General features: G+C 40.6%; 1 protein-coding gene across 1 annotated transcript in view; it reads left to right on the plus strand.

The window, feature by feature from the left end:
- Positions 1 to 25,085, plus strand: part of SCFD2 (sec1 family domain containing 2) — a 195,928-nt gene that overhangs the window by 155,207 nt on the left and 15,636 nt on the right. The gene's annotated exons all lie outside the window — the stretch shown is intronic.

The raw sequence follows: 25,085 nt of genomic DNA on the forward strand, positions 1-25,085 counted from the left end.
TCCCCTCCCCTCCCCTCCCCTCCCCTCCCCTCCCCTCCCCTCCCCTCCCCTCCCCTCCCCTCCCCTCCCCTCCCCTCCCCTCCCCTCCCCTCCCCTCCCCTCCCCTCCCCTCTTCCCAGAAGCAGATGGACTATTTTTACTCCTTCCTTCTAAAAACATACACTTTTTGAGGAGAAATTGGATTAAAAATATTCCATTTTGATGGAATTGTGAGAATCTGAAGGACTTTTGCTTGCAACTTTCAACTAGAACTGTCTCTGACGGCTCCAGAGATAATGAAAGGCCACATTTCATGCAACTAAAGGTTCCTTACATGGCAAAATCCAGACCCTAGTGTCATCAAAAGCATGATGCGCTGACTTGTGCTAAGACCTGATATAGGAAATGTGGCTACAAGGTAGCTCAGGTGCATAGAGTCTTCTTAAAGGCAGTATGAATGCATATGCATTCTCTACCTCGTTCTGTGTTATGGATTCAGGTCTTAGTCTGGTTGGGCTTTTTATGAAACAATGTGCAGTTGTGGAAGCATGAAAGGAAATTCTCTAAGTAAGATATTTCACTGCTATTAAGCTGGTAGGGGGGAAAGTCCACAAGATGCTAATATTTCTCCTTTGCTGCCATTAATGGTACAGCCACTAAAATCTTACACCACTGATATATATGGGTATTAAGAAATATCAGCTTTTATAACAGGAGGTGAAACCTCTTTGTTCAGTAATAATTTCATTTCTCAGTATTATTTATCTGTATGCATGTGCTTGCTGACATTAGAAAGGTAAGAAATCAACGGTCAGATGTTATATGAAACCTGTTTTCCATGTACATATATATATAGAATCACAAAATGATGGAATCATTTCAGTTGGAAAAGACCCTTAAGGTCATCAAGTCCAACCACTAACCCAGCACTGCCAAGTCCACCGCTAAACCATGTCCCTCAGTGGTACATCTACACATCATTTAAATAATCCCAGGATGGTGACTCCACCACTTCTCTGGGCAGCCTGTTTCAATGTTTGACCATCCTTTAATAGAAGAACTTTTTCCTGATATCCAATCTAAACCTCCCCTGGCACTACTGAGGCCATTTTCTCTCATCCTGTCACTTGTTACCTGGGAGAATTTAGTGACTCCCACCTGGCTACAACTTCTTTTCAGGCAGTTGTAGAGAGCAATAAGGTCTCCCCTGAGCCTCATTTTTTCCAGGATAAACACCCCCAGCTCTCTCAGCTGCTCCCCACAAGACCTGTGCTCCCAACCCTTCACCAGCTCTGTTGCCCTTCTCTGGACTCGCTCCAGCTCCTCAATGTCTTTATTGCAGTGAGGGGCCCAAACTGAACACAGCACTCGAGGTATGGCCTCGCCAGTGCCAAGTACAGGTGGACAATCACTGCTCTGGTCCTGCTGGCCACACCATTGCTGATACAGGCCAGGATGCCACTGGCCTTCTTGGCCACCTGGGCACAGCTGGCTCACGTTCAGCTGCTGTTGACCAGCACCCCCAGGTCCTTTTCTGCCGTGCACTTTTCCAGCCACTCTGACCCAGCCTGTAGCACTGCCTGGGGTGGTGTGACCCACGTGCTGGACCCAGCACTTGGCCTTGCTGAACCTCATACAGTCGGCCTCGGCCAATCAATCCAGCCTGTCCAGATCTCTCTGCAGACCCTTCCTACCTTCCAGCAGATCAACACCCCCACCCAATTTGGTGTTGTCTGCAAACCTGTTGAGAGTGCCTTCTATCCTCTAATCTAGGTCTTTGGGAAATATATTAAACAGAAATGGAAAGATATTAAACAGAATTGAAATATGCACATATAAAAAGTACTAGGCAAACAAATACTGTTTCAGGTTGTATGTTAACAGTTATTGAAAATATATGGACAAAGAGTTGCAAAATATTTTTTATTCAGAGTTCTGATAATTGTTTCCACTTAATGACATGGTTTAGACAAGTAGTTAGCCTTAAATATTGTATGCCAAGCAAGAATTGCCTATTGTGTCAATCAAAGTTTGCCAGTAGGGTAAACTCTGAAGTATACTTTGGGGACAGAGCCAATAGAGGGGAGCTTAGAGAATTGCATTTAACAAAGAAATGACAATCATTTAGAACAATACAGGTAAAGGTATAAAATGTAATTGGTAGGGACATTGTCTTTGAGTAGTAATAGACACCAGCTAGTGTAAACAGTCTGGATAAATAGTGACTGTGGAATATTTGACTCATCAATGTTAATTCAGTAGAACATTCATGTTATATATGATACTGGGACTTTTATTTATTTGGAATGTCTTCCACATTACCATTAATTTTGTTTATTTATTGAGAGTTTTGCAAATATACAGTAATAAGAAAACAACAGCAAGTAAATAAGTAGAAATTCAGTCAATACTATCCAGTGGAAATAATTGTAAAGGAAATTAAGAAGGAGCTTATGCAATAAAATGGTTGGAGGGAAGGGATAAAGGCATCAGAACTGATGAATTTGGTTTCCTATAGATTTATGTCTCACGTGTACTAAAAATCTCCCCACTACTTGCACTTTTGTAGTTCAAACCTAGTAATGTGATGGGAAGCATTTTCATGTCATTATTTAAGAGGCATTTTTACTGAGGCAGAAGCTGTGAATTCAGTGTAACACAGCATAGGGAACAAAAGCGGATACATCAAAAATGCAGACATACAGCACACAGCAAAAGTAGCAAAGCTGAGTTCAAAATTCATGGCTGTTTTCATTTCCCATTTATTTAGGCATCTGGGCAGACACAGTACAATTTTTTGAAATTGTTTCTGGTTAGTTCAGCACATCCCTGTCTTAAATTCTCTCCTGGAGCACAAGTCACACTGCCTGCAAAAGCTCTGTGAAGGAGAACTAATCAACTGTGAGCTCCCCTGTGGATGTGACCTCTGTCAACAAGCTGTTTATGATTCCCAGAACGGATTTAAATGGATACCAGTTCTTCCTCTGCTGTGAGAAGCTGTTGACATGGTTGCAGTTGATTAAAAAAAAATCCCTATATCTTATAGGAAAATAAGCGAATCATTGCTTTACTTAGGGAGCCTTCAGATCAACACCTCACTCTTTGAACAAAAACAAAGGACAACAAAACTACCTCTGGGATGTGCTGGTGATGCCCACCCAAAGCAGATTTTCCAAGATTTTCCACTGCTGGGACAGGCAGACATCCAGAAGAATTCTCTCTTCCTTTTAACATAAAGAGCAATAAGAGAAATGTATACTGGTTTATTCACCGGGTAAGGCAGGGAATGGATCAAGAGGAGGAAGGCAGGGAAGTTCTCCTTGCTGCGTTTCCGAACAGGCTCTTTCCCAAGACAGCAGAGGTCAGTGTGCTCATTAGGAAAGAAGTGGGGAAATCGGAAGGCACTTGGGGTATTTCAATCCTCAGCTGACCAAAACGGTGTCTTTCTTCCTCCAGAAAGGAAGTGCTAATGCAGATTAGCTTTTCTGTAGTTAAAAAGCAGTACCTTTGGCCAGTAGTAAATAAAAAATCTGCATTTAAGAAGAATCCTCTGAATTCTCACTGCCATTAACCTGAAGAAGTTATTAAAGAGGATTTGGGGTTGGAGACTCCACAAATTAATTTCTGTCACTTGGAAGACTGGGGGGTATGCAACAACAGAGCCTGGGCAGATTTCAGTCTTTGCCCTAGAATATCAGAAAGCTTTTTAATGACAAATGTAATTTGCAAGAGCAGCCCAAGAGGGTTTACTATCGTGTATTTCTCACTAGAGATCTGCAGTTTTGAGCATGATAAATTTAACACTATTCCCTGAGATATCAGGAAATGTGTGTGGGTCCTCAGGAAGCCCTCATGCAGCATCTTTCAGATGACCCTGGTTAGACTTGAGAATGGCATGACTGACACAGGAGAGGTGAAAGACTGGGGAACAAATAGAAATTTCAATAAGCTTTGTATCCAGTCAAGCAGTTGCTTTCAGTCTTCAGTGCAGTCTGTGCTATGTTACCTACCATCTATAGTATAAGTTTCTATCTTTTCTTAAAATTGTAAAATCAAATCTAGCTTTGTTTTGACAGCTGACATTAAAACTTAATTTTTTTCTACCTCATAGGAAAAGAAAATAAGCTGTTGCTTGCTTGCTTGTTCAGCTGCCTATTTTTTGTCCAAACCCAGCAGGCTGAAACTGGAACAGGAGAGGGCAGTACAGGAGTGTCTGAGCACCCAGACTGTCAGAGCAAAATAGGGTGAGCTGGGATATGGGCATTTAGGAAGCGTGTCTTGTTCTCATCAGTGACAAGAAAGAAGCTCTTGAAACTCCATTTGCTTTCTTCGAATAAATGTTTTTGTATCATAGACACACTGTAAATTAAATTCAGAATTGTTTAGTGGCTAAAACTAGAAGATGATATTATTTATGTTGACACGTTGGGTTTATTTATTGTGATAAGAGAGGACCATTTCTTATGGGGGCTGAAAAAAGCAAAACAACAATTTTTAATTCAGCTAAGGATAATCTGGGATATTAGACACATGTATTCAGGTATCTTTCCTGCACTGCAGTGAAATCAGTGTTTCATGGAATTGCATCCCGACATCCAGCTGCATGTGTTGGGATTTGTGGTGTGGCTGAGCAGGGGGAATGTGCTGAGGCACTGCTTAATCCAGAGGCACTCCAAGCATGTGCCATGAAGTGAGGAGAGACAGCTTTGCTCTCTGACACAGGACAGCAGTTGAGCCTTTTAGTGCAATTCTTTCACAGAACAGCGGTGCTCTAATGTCTCCAACGATGATGTACAGCTCAACGAGCACATGAATTAGCATCCAGTGTTGCTGTGCATTCTGCCTGCCTAATTCCCCCACCTCTCCTGGAAGGGGGCTCACCCACTGACCATTGCCTTTCTCTGACTCCCCACCAAAACAATCTATCTCTTACAGGGTGATTCGGATGATTGTAGGCAGAGGAAGGTGATCCTCCAGACAGGAGGAAATCCCTCTCTCCTGTCTACAAAAGCATGGAAACACAACTTTAAAAGCACACAGCCAGCTCTGCAATGGAAGTAGGAGTTTGGCAGTCTGGTCTTCTGACATGGAAGACATACAGGACTGGTGTAAGGCAAATTGGTCAGCTGAGCTACAGCCTTTTTTTAGTCTTCAGAAATTGTCTCAGGTGTCATAGTGTTCCTAAAGATCCTTTTATTTCTTGAAATATGGAAAAAATATATGAAAATTATATTAGCATAACAAAGAAGGATGCAATTATCTCCTACTGTGTGGTTTGAAGAACCTGTTAGAAAAGACCTGATCATCATTTATGGTAACACAGACCTATTAGGGGTCACTATGCCACCTGATGCTGTACAAGCACTTGTCAGTACAAGGGAGAAACTTCTGCTCCTTAAATCCCTCCTAACATCCATGTGCCAAACACTGATACAAAAGTCAGCATGAGAGTTCATCTTAACTCTGCATGCCTCAACACAGTTGTACCCAGTTGTACCAGTTTTGAAGACCCAAAACCACAGATACAGGACAGAGAAGGACTAATACTGAACCAGTATACATTTACTGCTTAGTTTATTTTGCAAGCTTCAGTATCGTGAACTGATGGTGGGGCTTTTATACTCACATAGCTAAATGAAAATATGAAACACAGTTAAGTGCATGGAAATAAAAAGCAGGCAAAAGAATTTGCCTTGGGGTTTTTTTTTGTTGTTGTTGTTTTGGGGTTTTTTTTAAGAGGAGATATAGAGAGGAACTCAAGCAAAACAACCAAAAAAATGGGATCTGTTTAAAGACTGACCTTAATGACATTAGTGATTCCTTGAGCACAAGTCTGCTTTTCTTTGTACATCCTTTTAGAAAAAGGGTGACCTAGACTCACTCACAGATTTTTTTCTTTCATTCTTTCTTTTTCCTTCTCAGAGACATCTTCTAACAATCTCCTCCCTTTTTTATCCTAAGAATTCTGAAATGTTTACTTCCACACCATTATCTTTTATGGAACTTAGCAGCATGGTCATTTGTTATTTTTAGAGCTTTTCAAACAGCAGAAGGTTTCATTGCAGTTTTGCATATCTTTGCTGCCTGCTAATGTTACTTTTCTTTTATTAAATCATTTAGCTCAGTATGTATATCATAGCATTTTCTCTTTGAGTGAAGTAACTTTCTATTTCCCTTCTGCTTATTCTCCATACACGCTGTCAGAGCTCATGCCGTGAATCCAGCTTGATGAGCTGGAGACTCATTCTTGACTGGTCCTGTGATATGAATTAGTCATTGGAGGGCATTTTTGGTTTAGTTTCAGTGAGAAAGAATTCAGTTCATGCACTCCAAGGTGCATGAACTCTAATGCAAATCAAAGCACAGCAAATGGGAATTAGAAGATCAAAATTCCTAATCCAAACTAAAATCTAATGTAGATGCAACTAATGGGATTTAGTGCCTATACCGGTGAAAAGTGAATCAGAAATTGAAATGTGAAAGTGAATCAGAATTACTTCTCAGTTTGTCTACATGCATTTTTTAAGGGAACACACAACTGGCTTTAAGCATGGTCATGCATGGATAACTGGAGACACCACCACCACCAAATGTCTGTCCTAGCTTAGCTAGTTGGTTGTGTGATTTTTATTTTATATGTAATCTTTAGATCTGTTAGATATTCTTAGGCTTGGAGTTTGAGTAGCATAAGTTTTTTGGTATAAAACTTGTTTCGTATAAAGCATTTTCTTTTAAAGATAATAGAGCTGGTAAATACAGATATATTAGAAATAAACTTTGTTGGGGGCGGGGTCTGTAGGAACATGACAAAAGTCTTATCTTCATCTGATTTCTAAAATTTTCAGGCTCAAGCATTGGGAATCCACAATCTGATCCCAAGGTCTCTTACCAGGTAGATTTATAAGCATAAAAAATCTGCATGCAAAGTGCTGACCTCTTTGCAGCCTACACAGATTTACTGCTAGATATACTGCATCAGTAAACTTCACCTCAAGGAGAGGAAAAAAAAAGCTCTATGGAAGTGATGCAACACAATTTGACAAATTTAAGTTCTTTACTTGATAAAGCCCTTTAATTTGTTAAAAGCACAAATGGGTATGTGCTGAAACACTACCAAATAACAGATAATTGCCTGCTCCTGTATGCTCACCAGCTTTCTACAAGGGATCTCTTCTAGCACTTTTCTGCATAACTAAACATAATTCTTAGTTCTTCCCAATTTTTTTTTCAGTTAGGCTCTCAGTTGCAAGAGCTCTTTTTAATAACAAATAGAAGCTGATGAGACTCATGCTATTACCCAAGGGAGGATGACTGGGTAGACAGATACCTTTAAAGCAGAAGACCTTTAGTCTTCTGCTTCTTTCTAAATTTTTTTGTTTTCCCTGAGGCCATGCCTTGAACATCAGAGGCCAGAAGGCAGCATTAAGGCTGGGAGTGGCTGTATACAATGGCATGCTCCTTTTCAGTCTAATGAATGTGTAGAGGGATCATTTCAAGTAGTTTATAGAATTGTGGGTTGTATTGCTGTTTCTTTGAAGTAGCTTTTTCACACTGACTTGTGCTAAAATTCATTCTTTCGTCCTTAGGGTGGGGAATCTCCTAGATATCTGTCAGAGCAATTGGCTTAGCTCCTTTGATTTGAAGGATATTGCAGTATTGAATTACCAAAGGGATTTCTCTAAAGAAAGGAGAGGAAGGAGAGGAGACTTGGGGAAAGCCGGGGCTGCCGGTACCGAAGCAGTGACCAAGCATCCTTTACTTGTGCTTTGCGAAGAGCTGTCTGATCACACCACACAAGTACCCTTTTCTTACTTGTAGCTGCAAACTGCCCTGAAAATATGATTAAAATGCATTCAGTGTTTTTTTAAGTCATTGAATAGCTGAACAGTTGTTGCAGTTACTGGAGGGCTAAGATGCAACCTGGAGGTGGAGATTTAAAGGCTGTCACTGCTGAGATGTGGTTCCAGCTGTGAAGAAAGTGTGAGTATCCCTGTTGAGCTTCAGAGTTTGTTGGCAAATTAGACTTCAGTCTCTGTTTCAGGGTTGTTTAGAGTATCTTATGTATAGAACTATAAACTGAAATGATGGCTTAAAGCAGTGATTTTACGTACCTTATACACTGTAGAGAACTTTAATACTAGTGCAATTCATTGGCCTGTCTTTTCTTTCTCTTGATTACATCATAATAGAGTATCAAAGCAGAAATAATTCCTCTATCATCTTATAATGGAGGGATATTAAAGGAAGAAATCTCACCTTTAAAATAAACACCAGAGTTTATTATAACAATGGCTTCTATGTATTATCATTGGATTATCTCCTAAATGATCCAGAGGGATGCAGGGGTAGTCTTCAGAAGAATTTGACCCACCACCTATTTTAGTGTATGTCTGTCACTCTGATCTGATATTAAATGTATGATGCATTGGTTAAATACCTCTGTCTACATGTTGAAGTAGGCCAGACTGAAGCCACTGATGCAAAGAGGCCTCCTCAGCTATTCAGAGTGCAGCACCAAGTGACCAGCTCTGGCATGCCCTGTACATTCAGGTTCTCCACCCATACACCAGGCTGGCATGCCAGGAGTTCTCTTAAGAAAAACAAGTTAAATTTAGTGCTTAGAGATGGAAAGATTTAATTTATCTGGCCACCTATCGTGCTGACATCTATCATAACATTTTTGATTCCTCGTTGAAAATATGCTCAGTGTAAAATACACTTCCATCATCTCTGACTCGTATTAATACAGCTATAATGCAATTTTCATTGGTGCTCAGTTTTGCTTCAGTGTTTCTCCTGGTGAAGCAAGGGATGAAGTGCATTTTCACTGGAAGTAGAGTGCAGCCCATACAGTTAATTTCTTAAAATATTTTCATAGTTTGTAGAGGTTTCAGCAGTGAAAATCCTGTTGTAACAAATATGTAGTGTTTGCAGATGGTCTTCTCAGTTTGTGAAGTAAATGATGTGGCTGTGGAATCTACGCACTGGCAGTCAGGGGAACAGTAAACTCTGATTTTAACACAAAGCAGAGAAACCTAAAGCAGCAGCAGCAGCGTCACAAGTTTCATTATGATTCCCAGCATCCATGGAAGATCCAGGCTATTCTGTGTGCCAGTTCAGTCTTTGGCTTTTATTTTATTTTTGACCAAGGTGGCTTTGGTATTCTAACTTGCAGGTGTCCATAAATTTGAAAAGGGTCTATCAATTCAGGTCACTTGAATCATGGTTCTTTTGTGAACATGCTTCTGTTAAAATCAGTGGTTGCCTGGAGAAAGACACTTGAGCCACACAGAGATCTCCAGAGCTCTTCTCTAGAAGTCAAGGTCCTTGTCTCCCACCTCTCCATTAGCCAAAGGAGCCTTTCTAAAACAGTTTTTAAGCCCATATTTGCAGAACAGATTAGTGCAATATTTTAAGGCTAATTAATTTGTGTTTAAACTGTGACTAATACTCCTGTAACCTTTGATTCTTAAAACTGCTTCCCAAATTTACTGCTAATCTCCTTTTAATGTAGCTCTGATGATGTCACTTTCAAATACTGCTTTTTCAGTAACTTTGTGTGGATTTTTTCCCTCATAAAGATGTAAAAGCAAGACTTACATACAAGCTAGTAAAAAGACTAGGTAAAAAACTAACTAGGTTTAGGTCAGCTAAACCTAATTAGTTTTTCCAATGAGAAACCAAGTTCATTATGTCCTTCAACTGCTCAGTCTTCTGAGGTTTCATCTGGTAGTGTTCAATGTATCCTCCCTAAGTCTATTAATTTTGAGCTGGAAGCTCACTGTATGTCCAAAGCTGTATGTCACTGAGTCTTTTTCAAAATCCAAGGAGCTGAAAGGTGCATAGAACAATGAGGATTTGGACCTTCCAGGCTGTATTGCATGTAGCTCACACAGTATTTTTGGTTCTGATCATTCCTGCTTTCTCCATCTTGAGGGCAGCAGTTGAGGTCACTGGGGAACTTCTCCAAGCAGCAGCAAATGCCCAGTCCATCCTGATCTCCTCCTCAGTGCTTACTACCAATTATTCTTAGGTACACTGCCTCCGATTCCTCAGTGCTTCATAATAAACCTCAGCCATATTAGGTCCCATATTCCTAGTAATTTCTGCATTTTATGATCTTATTAATTTTTAAATGCTTTTTGTGATTTTTTTTTTGCCCATTACAGTATTTTAAGGCTCTCTAAAACAAACCTGATAAAATTCCTTCCTTGCATATGACACACAGACTGTTGCTTCCTGACATCTGATTTTACATTCTTGCAGCAGCTGCTCTTGAAACTTCATCAAGAACATCAAGAAACATTTTCCGAAAGGAAGGAGTATTCTTCCTCACACTTCACCCATTTTTCTGTGCTTACTTACTTTTTGTCACTTTTTTTTTTATACAAATCATTTCTCTGATGAACTAGTCTTCTTTACTGACTCCCCTTCTGTAATTCCTTCCATATGTTGATTGTCCTTTGTGAAAAGTATGGAGTAAATTATTCCTACTGGGGTCATGTCATTTTGTTTACATTCTTAGTAAATATGAAGAGCGTGATTGGAGCCCTTTAGGCATCTCAAGTATGAATGTCTTTTTCCTGAGTATTCTATAAAAACAGGATGCTGAATTTTGTGGAGTTAGCCTGGCAAGGAATAGGTTTAATAAAATAAATAGGTATCAGTGTCATAAATTTATTGGTAAGTATAGTTATTTTTTTGTTAAATTCCTCTCTAGTTTAACAGTTTACTAAACATTAAAAAAAAAAAAAAAAAAAAAAGGAGAAATTATCTTTCTTCAACTCATTTTCAATATGGACTTTATCTTTAGACACAGCCTCATCATTGCCTGGCTGTTATTAGTAGCCTGCTCCTTACTGAAGCAGTGGGTATAACCCCATGGCATCAGTGCAGTGGCTGAGCAGCCTTGGTCTGGGTAAAGCCCAAGAAGTGGGCCAGGCTCACAGTGTTTTGTGAGAATGACACATTTTTAGCTGTCTGATCACAGTTAGGAGCTGGGAAGTAACAGATCACAGCTTACTGCACTTTAGCAATGATGGATGGACTGTTCTGTTAGCACTATGTCCTGTAAAAGACTGGAGTATGTTTGGCAAGAGCATCCTTAGACATCTTAATGGTGAAAATCCAACAAGGCTTAGCTGAGCATGTGTGAGTGATGATCTTTCAGAGGTTTACAGCTTGCCCAGACTTTCAGAGGAGCAAGGAAATGCATGTCTATGGCTGTAAAGCCAGGCAGCTGCTAAATGCCCCCTCCCTGTTCTTTGGAGTACAGGCAGCAGGAGGTGTTTAAAATACACTTTTTAACAGATATATCCACTGCTTCATCCTTCTCTCCTCAGCTAAGCTTTCTAAATAGCGAGGAGGGGGAGTCTGCCTTGCCATGCTACCCAGAAATATGTGATGCAAATCCTTCCCTGCAAGAATAAATTGCAGATCCTCCAGAATCCCATTTACACCGCAAAACCTCTTGCTTGTCCTGCCTTTTAGAAACATACCACATAACACTAGTTTGAAGTGTTTTCCTCCGCCTGTTTTCCTTTCAGCCTTGACTGTTTCATTACTTTGCCTCTCTGATGACCTTTCCACACTTCAATGCAGGAGCAGCTTGGTTTATTAGGGAAGTTAAAGAGCTACGCATCTGTGTTTTCTGATGGCTTTACTATTCCTACTAGGCTTTTCCAATGGCTAGACAACTTACTCAACATTTATGTTTTGAGAGAAGGAAGGAGAATTGTAATAATTTTCTGCGGGGAGAAATATTATCATTTCTATTAGAGACTGATTCCCAGCTCTGAGCACTTCGTCACTGGCGGGTTGTAAACCTCGCAGACAGGCTGTCCCATAGCTATTCACTGAGCCATTTGTCAGGGCAGAAAAATGTGCCTGGTGAAATTGGTCACTGGCAGCCTGCAGCTAGACTGAGCAGGCTTTCAAAAAGGCTGCCAGGCATTGCTGCACTTTTAATAGTCAAAATCCTACATTAGCATTTATGAGAACATTTATAGAGAGTTTGAGCAATTGCATGGTTTTTCTCCTTGATGTAATATTAAATCTCTGAAATACAAAAATTTTTCAGAATTATCAGGGGTATATGTAGAAAGGCAGGGCAAGGAGGTGCTTCTCTCACCACCAAACCAGACCCCCTGCTCCTTCCAAGGCAAATATATTGTGTAAGCTCACTTATAAACTTAGCAAGATACATCTTGAAACTGGTTTTATTTCTAGATGAATCCAGCTACTTTCACACAAAGGCTCCTTTAGTGGTTGGATACTTCATTCAACTTTCTAGCTTACGTATCTTCAATTTTCCTGTTGCTGAGCTGAACAAGCCCTATTTTTTTCAGATAAAAATGGTTTCTTATTTCTGTAGTTATGCTCACAAATCTGCTTTAAGTCTGTTGCGGTTTGAATTCAAGTATCTCAAGCACTAGTGACCAGAACTGTTCCTACTGTAGTTCTACCATTTTTAGGACAGAACTAGCATGTCTGTGTATCTACAGGAAGTAGATTATCTGGTGAGTTTTGTATGTCTCATGCAATGTTGGTAGCCCAGAGTTGTCCCTAAATCAACTAATGCCACCCAGATTCTTCTCTTCCTGTTGTTTTTGATCTCAGAGTCCCAGCTAAAGAGATTTTCTATTATTGCCTGCTCAGTTGATGGCCTGGGTGATACAAAATTTTGTATTGCTGTACCGGTCTCTTTTGTCTCGTTTCTGGTTCTTCAGAACTTATATCTTGTTTAATATTTTGGCTTCTACTACCTTCAGCAATACCTCATAGCTTTGTCATCAACACTCCTAGGTTTTGTGCAAAAGTCATCAAAAAACATAGTAAGACCAATGCTCAAGGAACATCGCTAAGACTCTGTGTAGCCTGGGCCGTTGTCATCTCTCCTTCTGCCTTCATTCCAAACTAATTCTCCAGGTGGCATTCTATGAAATGTTTAACTGAAATCAGAATAATCATCTACCAGACTTCTGTCAGCTGAACACTCAGTTATCTCACCCAGAAATATGTACAGCAAGCTGAGTTATCACCTGCGTTTGTCAGCTTTTGTCCTCCTTCCTCATTCATTTTTTGCACTTGGTTTTTCTTTTCAGAATCTGATTGAACTTTGTTCCTGTTTGAAAGGCAAGTGACTTGACTGTTGGTTCCTGTATAATTTTTCCTCTTCCCTTACATTTATGTACTGTATTTGGTACAGTACTCAGTTATTCAGTCTTCAATTGAACGCAAGTGGGTATAAGGAGAGAAACAATTTGCAAACAGTTCTGTGGGGGTTGCATGTTTACAGCCACTGTGACTCATATCAAATTTGCTCAACTTACAACTGCAAATATGTTTTTCTAGCTGCTATCTCCACAAAAACGTGCTCAGATTTTTAAGCCAGCCTGTGTCCATTTTGGCTCCATGCATTGGAGCTTCATATGCTACTGCTTTTCTGCTCAGTCAAGGCCTCATTCTGCCTTCACTTGTTTCCCTTTGGGTGCAAGAGTTGGTTGAGGTAATCTTTGTGTAGGCCAGACCCTGAATTTTGTGGTCAGCACTCTGGAGAAGCTATGAAAAAGACCATGTAGAAAACCTCAAATGAATTAAACAAGTATTATACATATTAAAGACTCCTCACGAATGGATCACATTCCATTTATCATTCACAGGACAAGGTATATTCTAGCAAATATCTCTGTCCTTTTTCCTTTCTGTAGTGTTGGTGGAAGCAGAAAGTAGGACAGTTTATTTATATCTGCAGAGTAAGCGTTTCTGACTTTGAATGTGCTGGGGCTGATGGTAGCATCTATTCATAGCTGTGTTTTAGATGAACAACACACGCCTTATTATGCTTGTCATAGTTCTTTTGGTCTACAGACTAATTATTTCTCTTTTTTCTTATCTCAGATTTGTATTGCTTTAGCTTATTCCATGTTAATGATTTGGTCCTTTAGTTGAAAGTGGGAATTATTTCACAGAGTTTGATGTTAGCAGGTGAAACTTTCTAGAGTCTACCTCTAGCTGGTGCAGATAGATTGGCCTTTCCAGGAGATTTTGTGGGATGAGATAATGAGTATGGACTAGATATCTGTTTTTCAGATGGCTAATTGTTAGAGATGAATCCCACTTTAAAATATTTTTTAATGGCAAATAATCAACATAAAACAGGTGCTAGCTGTTCTGCAAGAACAACGAATGGCCTAATTAAATTTCTGGGAGTGTAGAGAGTTACCATAAGCTGTGACAGTGCAATTCAAGACTGGGACATTGCAGTAGAAGCTTAAGCATGCTATTACACCTAATGCAGAGGAATCTTTGCTTGCTGTGTGCTCTGCTTGGTGGCATCTGGGGTAAGTCCCTTCAGCTCAGGAACTGGAAGCAGAACTGCTGTGCCCAGAAAATGCAGCATTCCAGTCTTGTAGTGGGAAAACCTGGTAGGTTTGGATGAAGTATCATCCTTGTGAGTCAGTGTTTTTCCTGGGAGCTGAAAATGGTGTGTTGCTGCATTGCAGCACAGACTGAACTCAACCCAGGAGCTTGGGCATGGTGCTGTCTTCTGCCATCTCCCTCTAGCATAAAGATCACTGTTTAATGTTTTCCAGGCTCTACTCTCAGGTTTTATTCAGTTATTGGGGCTGTTTGGCCCTGGTGAAGAGGCAAAATACCTGTGCAGGAAAACAGGGAATTTTTCAGGTGCCATATAAAATAGCTTTATTTCTAATCCTTTGGTGTAAAAATAAAAATCTGTTAAAAAAAAAAATAACGGTAGGTCACAAATATGAGGAAATTAAGACATTATTACATCACAGATAATGGAGGCTGTCATAATTTTACATCTGAGGTTGGTAAAAACTTCTTAACTAAAATGATCTAGAACATCACCATGACATTGGCTAAGACTAAGGTTGCACAGAATCTGCAGTAAGCAGCCCTGCTTATCTGATGAAAAAAAAAAAAAAAACCATAATAATAAAGTGTATGTGGAAGCTTTCTCATTTAATATTTTTCATTGCTTGAAAATGTAAACACTTTCTTACTCCAGAGTGATTCAGTTCCGAGGTGACATTTGCTGCTGCCAAGCCCCACGGCTGGGTAGTACTGCCACACATCACTGTCGGGAGGGTGGAAGTGATGCACGTGGAGGCTGCTCTGGTGGCAGCACTGAGCTGCTCTACTGTGCATGTCCTCTGTATCTCTCTCTGGGGGGGGGGGGGGGGGATCTCCTTACAGCAGGAGGAAGAAGAATAAATGACTGAAGGATGTCCATCAAGCAGCGATGGCACAGGGAAAGGTTTTGATAGCAGCCTTCTGTTGTTCAGAAGCACATTTCCATATAAACTCAATGAATCAGAATTGGTATTTTCCCTATCTGAAATGAAATATGGCTATGGCAGGAGTCTAAGGAGTCTCCTCTCCTCCACAGGCTTCATTACATATCTGTGGAAGTGCATCTATGTCTACTGATCATTTGAGTACCTATTAGCTTAGATATATTATATATTAATATTTCTATTGTAGTTACACAATTTTCAATGTGTGAGCACCCTGTACCTTCCCAATCCCAGGATAGCAAACAGCATTCAGCTGCCACAGATCAGCCTCATGATTAAACTTCTGCTGTCAGCCCATCAGACTTGACTGGTTGTTTGCACTTAGTAATGTCTTTGTCTCCTAAACAACATCAGCAACCAAAAAAACCCCCAGTTATTTCTGAAATTGCATGTCTTCCTTCATTCTTAGGCAGTCACAATTCAAAGCGAAAAATCCGTGTGCTTCTGCCACATACTTGGAACATAAATCAAGTTATCCTTATTTTTTTGGCCACAATAAATAAGCAGGTGTTGAAACTTGACTACGAGATGACTAGTGTTTTTCATTATTTCTTTTTCCTGAAAACATGAACAATTTATACTAAATGGAAATTACTACAGATCTCAGGCATTTTTTGTCAGTTACTTGTTTCTTCAAGCCTCTGTTAAAAGCTGTGTTTTCACTAATGCACCCAATGTTTTCAATTGGTTTTAAAGACAAAAAATGCTATTTCTTGTGTGCTTAAGAAACATTTTAGATCAACTACACAAGCCATTGAATTGTTTGTTAATTAAAATAGCACATTTAATTCTGAATTTAAACCAGAGAGTAATTCAACAAGGCATTTAACTACTGCCCTAACTCCATCCTGTCACACCTTCTATGTTGAACGTGTATTTACATTTTCCGTTAAACTGAGACCTCTGCCACCATCTTTTTTTATCTATTGCACATATTATGAATTATTGTCTGTTTTATGAATATGAGTTCATTCCACTTAATACTCTGGGATACTCCTACATGCTCTTGAGGCTTGTACTGCTGATAATTTTCTTCATTGACTGATACTTGCCATCTGCACTATGGTGTGGTTTCTGATTAACAGACAAGAAGAAGAAGAATAAAAATGAGAATTATTTGTATAATTTTGTGTTACTCATAGTCAGGGATCTGCTGTGTCTTAGTAGTGGGCAGCTGCAACACTCATGTACTCAGAGGAAGGGGTGACTTGGCACATGGTTATGTTGTTCATTCTTTTGAAAAAAATAGCACTGCATTGGTCCACCTTTCCATAGTAGGGTTCCTTCTCTTCAGATCTTTTCCACAGCCTCTCTTCTTTCATTTTGCTTTTCATCCAAAGTATGCTTTATGCTGCCTGTCTTGTCTCTTGTATAAAGTAGTTTCAAGTTAAAAATTAACAGAAGGTGGGATAATTCATGCAGTGCTTTCTTTCTAACTTGAATTTTTTATTGCTTTATTCTTGTTCTTCCCAGGCTTTTTACTTGCTTGCCTTTTCTTGTTCATCCACAGACTGTAAAATGTTTGGACTGGGCTGTGTATTTATTATCTCTGCAAAGGGCAGCACAGTTTCAATGGGTTATGAGCGTAGATGAACATAGGAGGACTTTTCAATAATTTATACTTCCATAAAGCAAAAAAGTCTTCTGTGAAGGTACTTTTTATAGGATGTTATCTTCAATCAGATGTGACAAATTTCCAAAACAAGAGTTGTCTTTTGAGACAGTACTACAGCAACGATTTCAAAGGCAATAGTTTTACAGCAGGTGATGAAAAATACAAACAACCATTTAAACCAAAGCTGGAGAGAGAAATATGCGAAGATCTTTCCTGGTTTTTTTCCGACTCCAAATGCAATACGGGTTTTGCTTAAATATTTCCATGAGATTCATGAAGAGCAAATGCCTCTGCAAAATATGGTTTTCCTAATCTTACCAGAGACATAATGCTTATTCCAAATAACATAGTCACCTATGTTGTAGGCTAAATTATCATTTTCTTTTTCACCTAAATGCAAAGCATTTTAATATCAATCTCTGGTAAGTAACAGATAATACATGTTGCTTTTATACTAAAATTAGATCGTTCATGATTCATAGCTTCAAAAATTGACTCATGCATCCCAAGCCCACATATACAATGTTGTGCTTTACAGATAGATGAATATCTGTACCAACAGTGGCAGTTTTTCTCTGTGTATTCTTTAGAGAAAGATCTGAAACACAGTAACTTCATATTAGGTCATTTATTCAGTAGGTCAAGTACAGTACCAGAGACAGGGGTTTGTCTCCAGAGGGTCTGTTTTATGCACAGCATGCAATATGGTTGAGCTGGTAACACAGAGTAGATGTTGTGCGTGGATTAAACCACATGAGCTCTTTGCCATGATGTCTGTTCATTGTGATGGAAGGGATTGAGAGGGCTGTGCTTCAGCATAACTTCTCATCTGTCTGCAGAATATGGGCATCTGTGCCCTGTGTTCCCCCCTGGCACGCAGGACCAGCTGAGGGACTCACGCATGGCTTCTTTGCAGCTCTCCTACAGCCTCAGCCCTTGCTGGAGGCATCCCCTGGAGAGGCTGGGACACCAGAGAGAATGTAGCCTGTTCTTTTTGTGCATGGCACCTCTGATGGTGGCAGGATGAAACAGCTCCAGTGAGGGACAAATGTTGTCACAGTGTGAATGCAGAAGATTTCAGTGTTCTAGTTCTTAGTCCTTTTGTCCTTGGTCGTGTGTGACATGCAATGTGGCAGGTTGCCATTAAATTGGAATTTCTGATTTCTATGTGGAGAATTGTGGCTGTTGCTTTCAATATTATGTGTTAAAAATTTTTTCTATGTTATGCAGTTAAGCTGTTTACCATAAATATTTCTGGCTTTTCTCTGGAAGTTGCTGTACTTCAATTATCCTTACTTGCAGGATGAAAAAACAATTGTTCTGCCCTTACCCTGTTTTATTCCCATATTCCACCTCAGTGTCATTCACATATGTGATACCTCTTGGAGTACCTTGTGGACAAGGTGGGAGGCAGCAGATTCAAGGGTGACACTTTATAGCATCACTGGAAGGTATTGGCTAATGCCCCACTTGAGTGGAAAGAAAGTCCTTGATGGGAGTAAAACTCGGTCTTTGCCACAGTTCAGCCACCAGTCTGAAGACAAAAGGAGGGTATCTGAGAATAATTTGCAAAAGACTGAGCGAGGACTTTTGATTCTATGGGTCCTGGGGTGGTATGTTCATAAAGCTCTACATTGTTTAGTAAAAACTGGAGTTTTACTGAGTTCTTGCAAGAACATTAGTGGGAGGCCTTATTGGACTTCCAGAGCATTTACCATAGCTTTATCAGCATCTGCGGCTTTTTAATTAAGATATGGGCGATTTGAGGGAGTGACTGAACGGTTCCCTAATGAATTTGTTACATTAATTTCCTTCAGAAAGCACATCTGAGCCTAACTTACATTCCTCCTGCAATTAATTTATGTAATTTATTGTAGTAAGTTCTGTAGTTTTTCCCTGTAATTGTTCGCTGAATTGACAGGTTTAATTCCATGTAACATGAGAACCAGCAGTACCAAGCTTGTAGTGCTTCATAAAAGCTGATATTACACGTTGTGCTGTTGGATTGTGGCAAGAAGAAGGTAATAAAATATTCCTGTGGAATAGAAACATCCAAATGATAGATATTAAAGCCAAAATTAAAAAAAAAAAATACTCTCCAAAGGTAGCTCTTAAATCCATATTTAATCACACAGGTAAGTGGCCAGATTTTTACATGTGCAGCTTTAGAGCTTGAGATCCAGCAAAGTACTTACCCACTTGTGTCACTTGTACACCAAAAAGCAGTTTCCAGAAGAGAGTTCAAAGACTTGATGCCAAAAACAACCTTTCCAAGCACAGTGCTCCCCAGGGAACTCCAGAACTTGCGGATGTGTCCCTGTGTAATAAAGATCAGATAATGTGCTGAAATGCCCTTGGAGACATACATGTGGAATCCCTGGATGCTCAGCACTGCTTAAGTGTGGAGGCATATTTAAAAGCTAAAGTGGAGATATGGGATTTTAATTTAGTTAACTCTTAAAAAAACCATCCTGGCCATTCAAATGAGAGATGTTTGTTGTGATGAGAATAAAACTATACATTGCATCTTTGTCGGTCACGATGCTGGCTTCCATGGTTTCCTTGGAAGTGGATCAGATGCACTCTCTTCCTGTCATAGACACCAGATCCATACCATCATGTGCACTGCATGGGGCTGGTGCCCCAAAACACATAGCTGTTTTCATTCACCATGTGCCAATCAGTCATAAATTAAATTTATAGAAACACCGAGCTTTGATTTTTTTTTGTGTGCATTTTTCCTCCCTTTTCTAATGTTTTTCCCATATGATGCTACTCTGTGCTTTCCTCCTGCTATCTTTTCTGCCTGATAGCATTTGCAGTCCAAATTCTGAGCTGCATCAAAAGGAGCATGGCCAGCAGGTTGAAGGAGGCAATTCTCCCCTTCTGCTCTGCCCTTGTGGGAGCCTTCCTGGAGTGCTGCATCCAGCTCTGGGATCTGCAACATAAGAAGGATATGGAACTGTTGAAACAAGTCCATAGGAGGGCCATGAAGTTGATAAGAGGATAGGGGCACCTCCCCTGTGAAGACAGGCTGAGAAGGATGGAGCTCTTCAGCCCGGAGAAGAGAAGGTTGTGTGGAGACCTCATAACAAACTTCCAGTATCTGAGGAGGGCCTACAAGGAAGCCAGAGAAGAACTCTTCATCTGGAACTGTAGTGATAGGACAAAAAGTAACAGGTACAAACTGAAAGAGGGGAAATTTAAGTTAGATATTAGGAAGAAATTTTTTACTGTGAGGGTGGTTAGACACTGGAACAGGTTGACCATGGAGGTTGTGGATGCCCCACCCCCGACAATGTTCAAGGACAGGTAGGATAAGGTCTTGTGTAACCTGGTCTAGTGAAAGGTGTCCTTGCCCATGGCAGGGGGGTTGTAGGTGGTCTTTAAGGTCCATTTCAACCCCTTAACATTCTATGATTCTGTCATTCAGTGCTGCATGGACTGGCAGATGGGCTGATCAAGTCTAGGACTGGGAAATCCCAAATTCCCAGTCTGGCAGTGATGCTAATTTTTTGGACACCTTGGAGGAGTTTGGGCCTCTTCACTTCTGGTGCAGAAGTAACTTGCCCTTTGTGAGGTTGGAGGGTTTTGCAGCTGTGTGGTCCAAGCTGAGTTCAGCCTCCCAAAGCCACAAAGGACTGAGGCATGACTGGGGCAAGGAGCCATCCCAGAAAACAGAGGGAAGAGGGAGGATGAGAAAAGGGATTGAATTGGGATGATACCTTAGAAATCTGCTATGAAATCTGCTTAGAAATCTGCTATGGTTTCTGGTAGGAGATGAGAAAAAAGCATCCCAAGGCTGTGGATAGGGACAGGTTATCTGTGCATGTCTGTGCCTTTTGCTGGAGCCCTTGCTTTGCCAGGGCTCCAGCAAAATGGTCATGTTATTTTTTTTATAATGTGAGCTGCCAGCAGCACAGACATGGCTGCCCATCCAGTACTGCACATGCTCTGGCTGGGGATGCAGAGGACAGAGCGAGCACAGAGCAGGACCCTCTCCAAGCCCAGGGTTGGACGTGCTGCAGGGAAGCTGTCACAGGCACCGCTGTGTCTGTCCTCTCTGGACACTCTCTTCTCAAGGGCTGTAGAACACACCTTTCTTCTGAAATCCCCCAAACTGAAATGGAATCAATTATGATTTTTCACCTTCTGCTGATGTAACTATAGGGAAATGGCAGATGTCTTGTATTCTGGCCTGTCCTTCCTTGTCCCATAGTGTCACACACTCACTTTGCAGCTTCCCTTTTTAGACGCATCAGACAATTCAGTACAATTCAGATTGAAGAATAAAGATTCAAATGCATGGCAGAATCCACAGGGAAGAAAAGTGACAGGAGAATCATACAAATTGCATCCTAGTTTTGGGTTTTACACTTTTTTTTTACCCTGCAAAAAACAGCAATGGTCTGTGTCACTGTACACATTCATACCTACTTTTGAATAAAAAATCCTAATGCACAAATATATCAAAACTATTGTAAAACATGTGGCTCTGGGTATGAATATGTATGTTCTTAGATATATCTGCTAGAAAAAGAAGGGCCCCCATTGCTATGCTATCACCTAAAGTATAAAAATAGAAGATTTTCATTAATTTAATATCACAGTGCTGTATTTTGAGTTCTGACCTTCAAGGAACCCTTTATCTCTCTTGTTCTTCTGTCTTTTGCTGACAAGCATATTAACTCTGCATATCAAGAAAAAAATTAAATCCTGCATAATGAAATCCTGATGGTGGATTTTCTCTCCCTCAAAGTGCAAGTTTTCTGGTTTAGCTCATGATTCAATGTGTGCCTCTACAATGTCTTGGTTACTCTTCTGGCTCTCTTCCAGGGTTTACATTGGTTTATTTCTGTAAATGGGTTATAGAGAGAGCCTAAGGTGGAGAGAGCTGAAGTTAATACCTATAAAACAGAGTGGAGTGGTAAACTTTCAGCTTTCCTAAACTTTTAACTTTGTAAGAATTATAGGCCTAGTAATATCTCAGAATTATCAAAGTCCTTTGCAAAATGTTAATAATTATCCTACTGCTTTAGAGAAAGAAAATGTTTGTTTATAATGCCTTTATGTGTACCAAAAGAGACTAACCACAGTGAAAGGTTTCCTGAAACTCAGGTCTGAAATTCTCATTTGGTACATTTTTGGAGGTAGAAGGAGGATAATCAGTCACATGCTGTTCTGTAATTATAGATCTCATGGGCTCACAATGCCCATGTCTTTTTCTTAAAGCATTTTCCTTCCAGTTTCAGAAATCAGTAGAAAAACTGGTCCTGTTTGGTTCCTGGGTTAGTCAGTACTGTAGAAAAGAGCATCTCCATTCATTCTCCTTTTTTCAAACTTCTTGAAAACAGATTATTTGTGGTAGTAATGGTTATGCAGATGTGTTGCTTAAGAGCAGATGTACTTTCTCTCATGAAAAAGTTCAAAACTAGGTCAAAAATAAGGGCCAGTAGTCTCATCTTGGTAGGCACTGAATGCAGCTCCCAACAGACTCATTTTCCTCAAATTTGGCACAAGTGGATAGGGAAGAACAGAAGCAGTATCAGTGAGGCTGGGCACCACTTACCACAAAACTAGGTTGTGCTCTTTAAAATCTTTAGTCCTCTGCAGGTTAGTGGTGATTTTCTTTTTCTCCACAGCTGGGCTTCTTCAAGTCTGACAGGAAATCCACAAATTTTGTTTAAATACATTTTCCATATATAATAGGACTTGAGATTCAAAGGAATTCATTCAGTGCGCTCTCCGAATGGCATTTAACTCCCCAAGAAAAAACAGTAACAGGAAGTGTTGTTTTAATTAGTACATGAGCTGTGCAGCAGCTAATGTATTCCACCTCTTCACTGTTGTAAAAGGAGCAGATTTCTTGGTAGCATGAAGCGAGCAGAGAAGAGGGATTGTGCTCTGCTCTCCATATGCTGCAGAGCCCCATCCGGGGGAAGGTGTGAACGGGAGGTGATTTGTAGCTGCCTGCCACTTGTAAAGAACAAACTTCTGTTGTTCTCCAGGCTGGAAAGAAACCTAGCTGCCCTCTAGAAACCTACTGCAGTGCAACAGGTAGACAGCAGCCTTCAGAGAGTTTAATTTCAACAATAAGGGATTGTAAAGAAAACTTATTTTTTCATTTATGCTTAAAAAAGAAGTACTGGATATCAGGCTGGAAATAGAGATCCCTGATTTCCTCAGACATGATATTTCTTGATGGAAAGTCCCAAGGAAGTCACATTTTAGAGGAACTTTGAAAGTACACCTCTTTTCCCTCTATCAGGCCAGCCATAAACAGCCAGACTTTACCTTCAGCTGCCAGTGCCATCTCAGGGTCCCAAACTGGGTCCAGCACAGCACTCTGGCGTGGAGACCGGACAGACATTGGGCCCCTCCCTGCTCTAGGGCTCCTCGAGGTGCGCTCTGTTTTGCCAGAAGGCGCAGTTGAGTGCAGCCCAGCCCACCAAGGCTCCCACACCTCTCCTCTTGGTTAATGGAACAATGTGGCCTGTGAAACAGGTGGTGAGGGTGAGTGATTTCATGACCTCCTCCAGCCCATGAGTGTGTCAGCACAAGCTGTAAAGGAAAGCCCAAGCTGCAGACAGCATTTCCCTGGCAATGAGGTTCAAGTGACGGGTGATGTTACAGAGGTGTTGCTATGCTTCACCAAGAAATTGCTCAAGAGAAGATTGACCCAGTACCAACAAGCAAAGTGGGATATGCTGGGCCAGGCAAGGTGAGGAGCATTTCAGGGGCTTCCAGCTACAAAGCCAGACTGTGTTTGCTGGAAACTGCCCTGTAGTTCCAGAAATGGGAAGTAACAAGCTGGTTTGAAACAAATTTTGGTCAATCAGTGTATCAAATCATGCAGCATTACAACAAAAAATAGTCCTTTAAGTTATTTTGCACTCATTAAAAAAAAAAGGCAATTTCAAGAGCCTGTCCAAAAATATATGAGTGTCTGCCTTAGAATTATAACTGCCACTGAGGTCCAGTTTGTGCTCGCTTCGTTGCTCTGTGGAGTATAATGGCATAAATCCTCAGAAGCTTGGCTTGATGTAGCCCTGCAGCAGTCATTTTATCTGTTCTGCTGCACCAGCTGGGGATCCAACTTGGAGCCTCTCAACAAACAACATTCAGACAAATGAAAGCTGTGTCTAATCAGCATCTTGTAGGAATAGTTTCAGAACTCTATAAATGTATGTGTGTGTATGCATTTATATTATTTTTTTTTTCTGTGCGGAACGCAAAGGTATGAAAGTAATTCAGATTAGCTGTCAAATATTCCCTGTACATTTTGAAAGTACCACCTTTTTGATTGTTTTTTTTAGTACATAAGGATTCTGTCCTTTGTCAGTTGCAGAGGAAAGTTTGTTCAGGGATCTCCTACCCAAAATTCCAGGTGTCTTCTTGACAGTTTGGATGCCTGTTTGCAGTGCAGGCTCCATGGTTGCCGCACAATGCAAGCTGGACCTGCAGGGAGCCCCTGTCCTCTCAGCGGAATTCTGCATAGACATAGAGGTTTGCTGGTGCAGGATTGATTGCAGAACTGGAGGATGGACACAGAAACCACTACAGCAGCATCCCTGGAGAAGACAATAGCAATAAGCAGGAGTGACTGTGTTGGTGTGAGCGTGTGGCAAGAAGGGTTGTTTTGTGATGGATCTTCTGCCACAGGGATGAAAACTCACTCAAGAAGAGAGGCAGGCAGAGATGTCAAAAGGATTAGAGCTGTGTTGACAAGGCAATAAAAATACCAGGTGACCCACTTACCTCTCACTTGGCTAATTCTCATAAGCAGCTGAGCTTAGAAAGCATTTTTTTTCAGTGCTTCTGTGCAATGTAGGTCCTGTGGTGAGGGGGATGGAGCCAAGACTAAGGATTTCCCTTTTCCAATGCACTGTCTTGCCACCCAGAGGGTCCTTTTAGGTGGTCCTATGATTGAAGTTTGGCCTCAGTGGAAGATAAGCGTTATACTTTAGCAGAAGGGCTTTGGAAAAATACGCTAGAAGTAGTAACTCTGCCACTTTGAGGGATAAGAACTTTTTTTATGATAATGCAGCTCTTTCCAATGCATGGCTGACATTTCTGCTATATTTAGCACAGACTCTTCCATTTTTCTTGTTGCAAAGGTAAGAAATGTATTTGGAGTTAGCAGGCTGCCAGCCAGGGAGGAGCAGTTC

Source organism: Aphelocoma coerulescens, chromosome 4, assembly GCF_041296385.1.
Source record: "Aphelocoma coerulescens isolate FSJ_1873_10779 chromosome 4, UR_Acoe_1.0, whole genome shotgun sequence".
Classification (NCBI taxonomy): domain Eukaryota; kingdom Metazoa; phylum Chordata; class Aves; order Passeriformes; family Corvidae; genus Aphelocoma; species Aphelocoma coerulescens.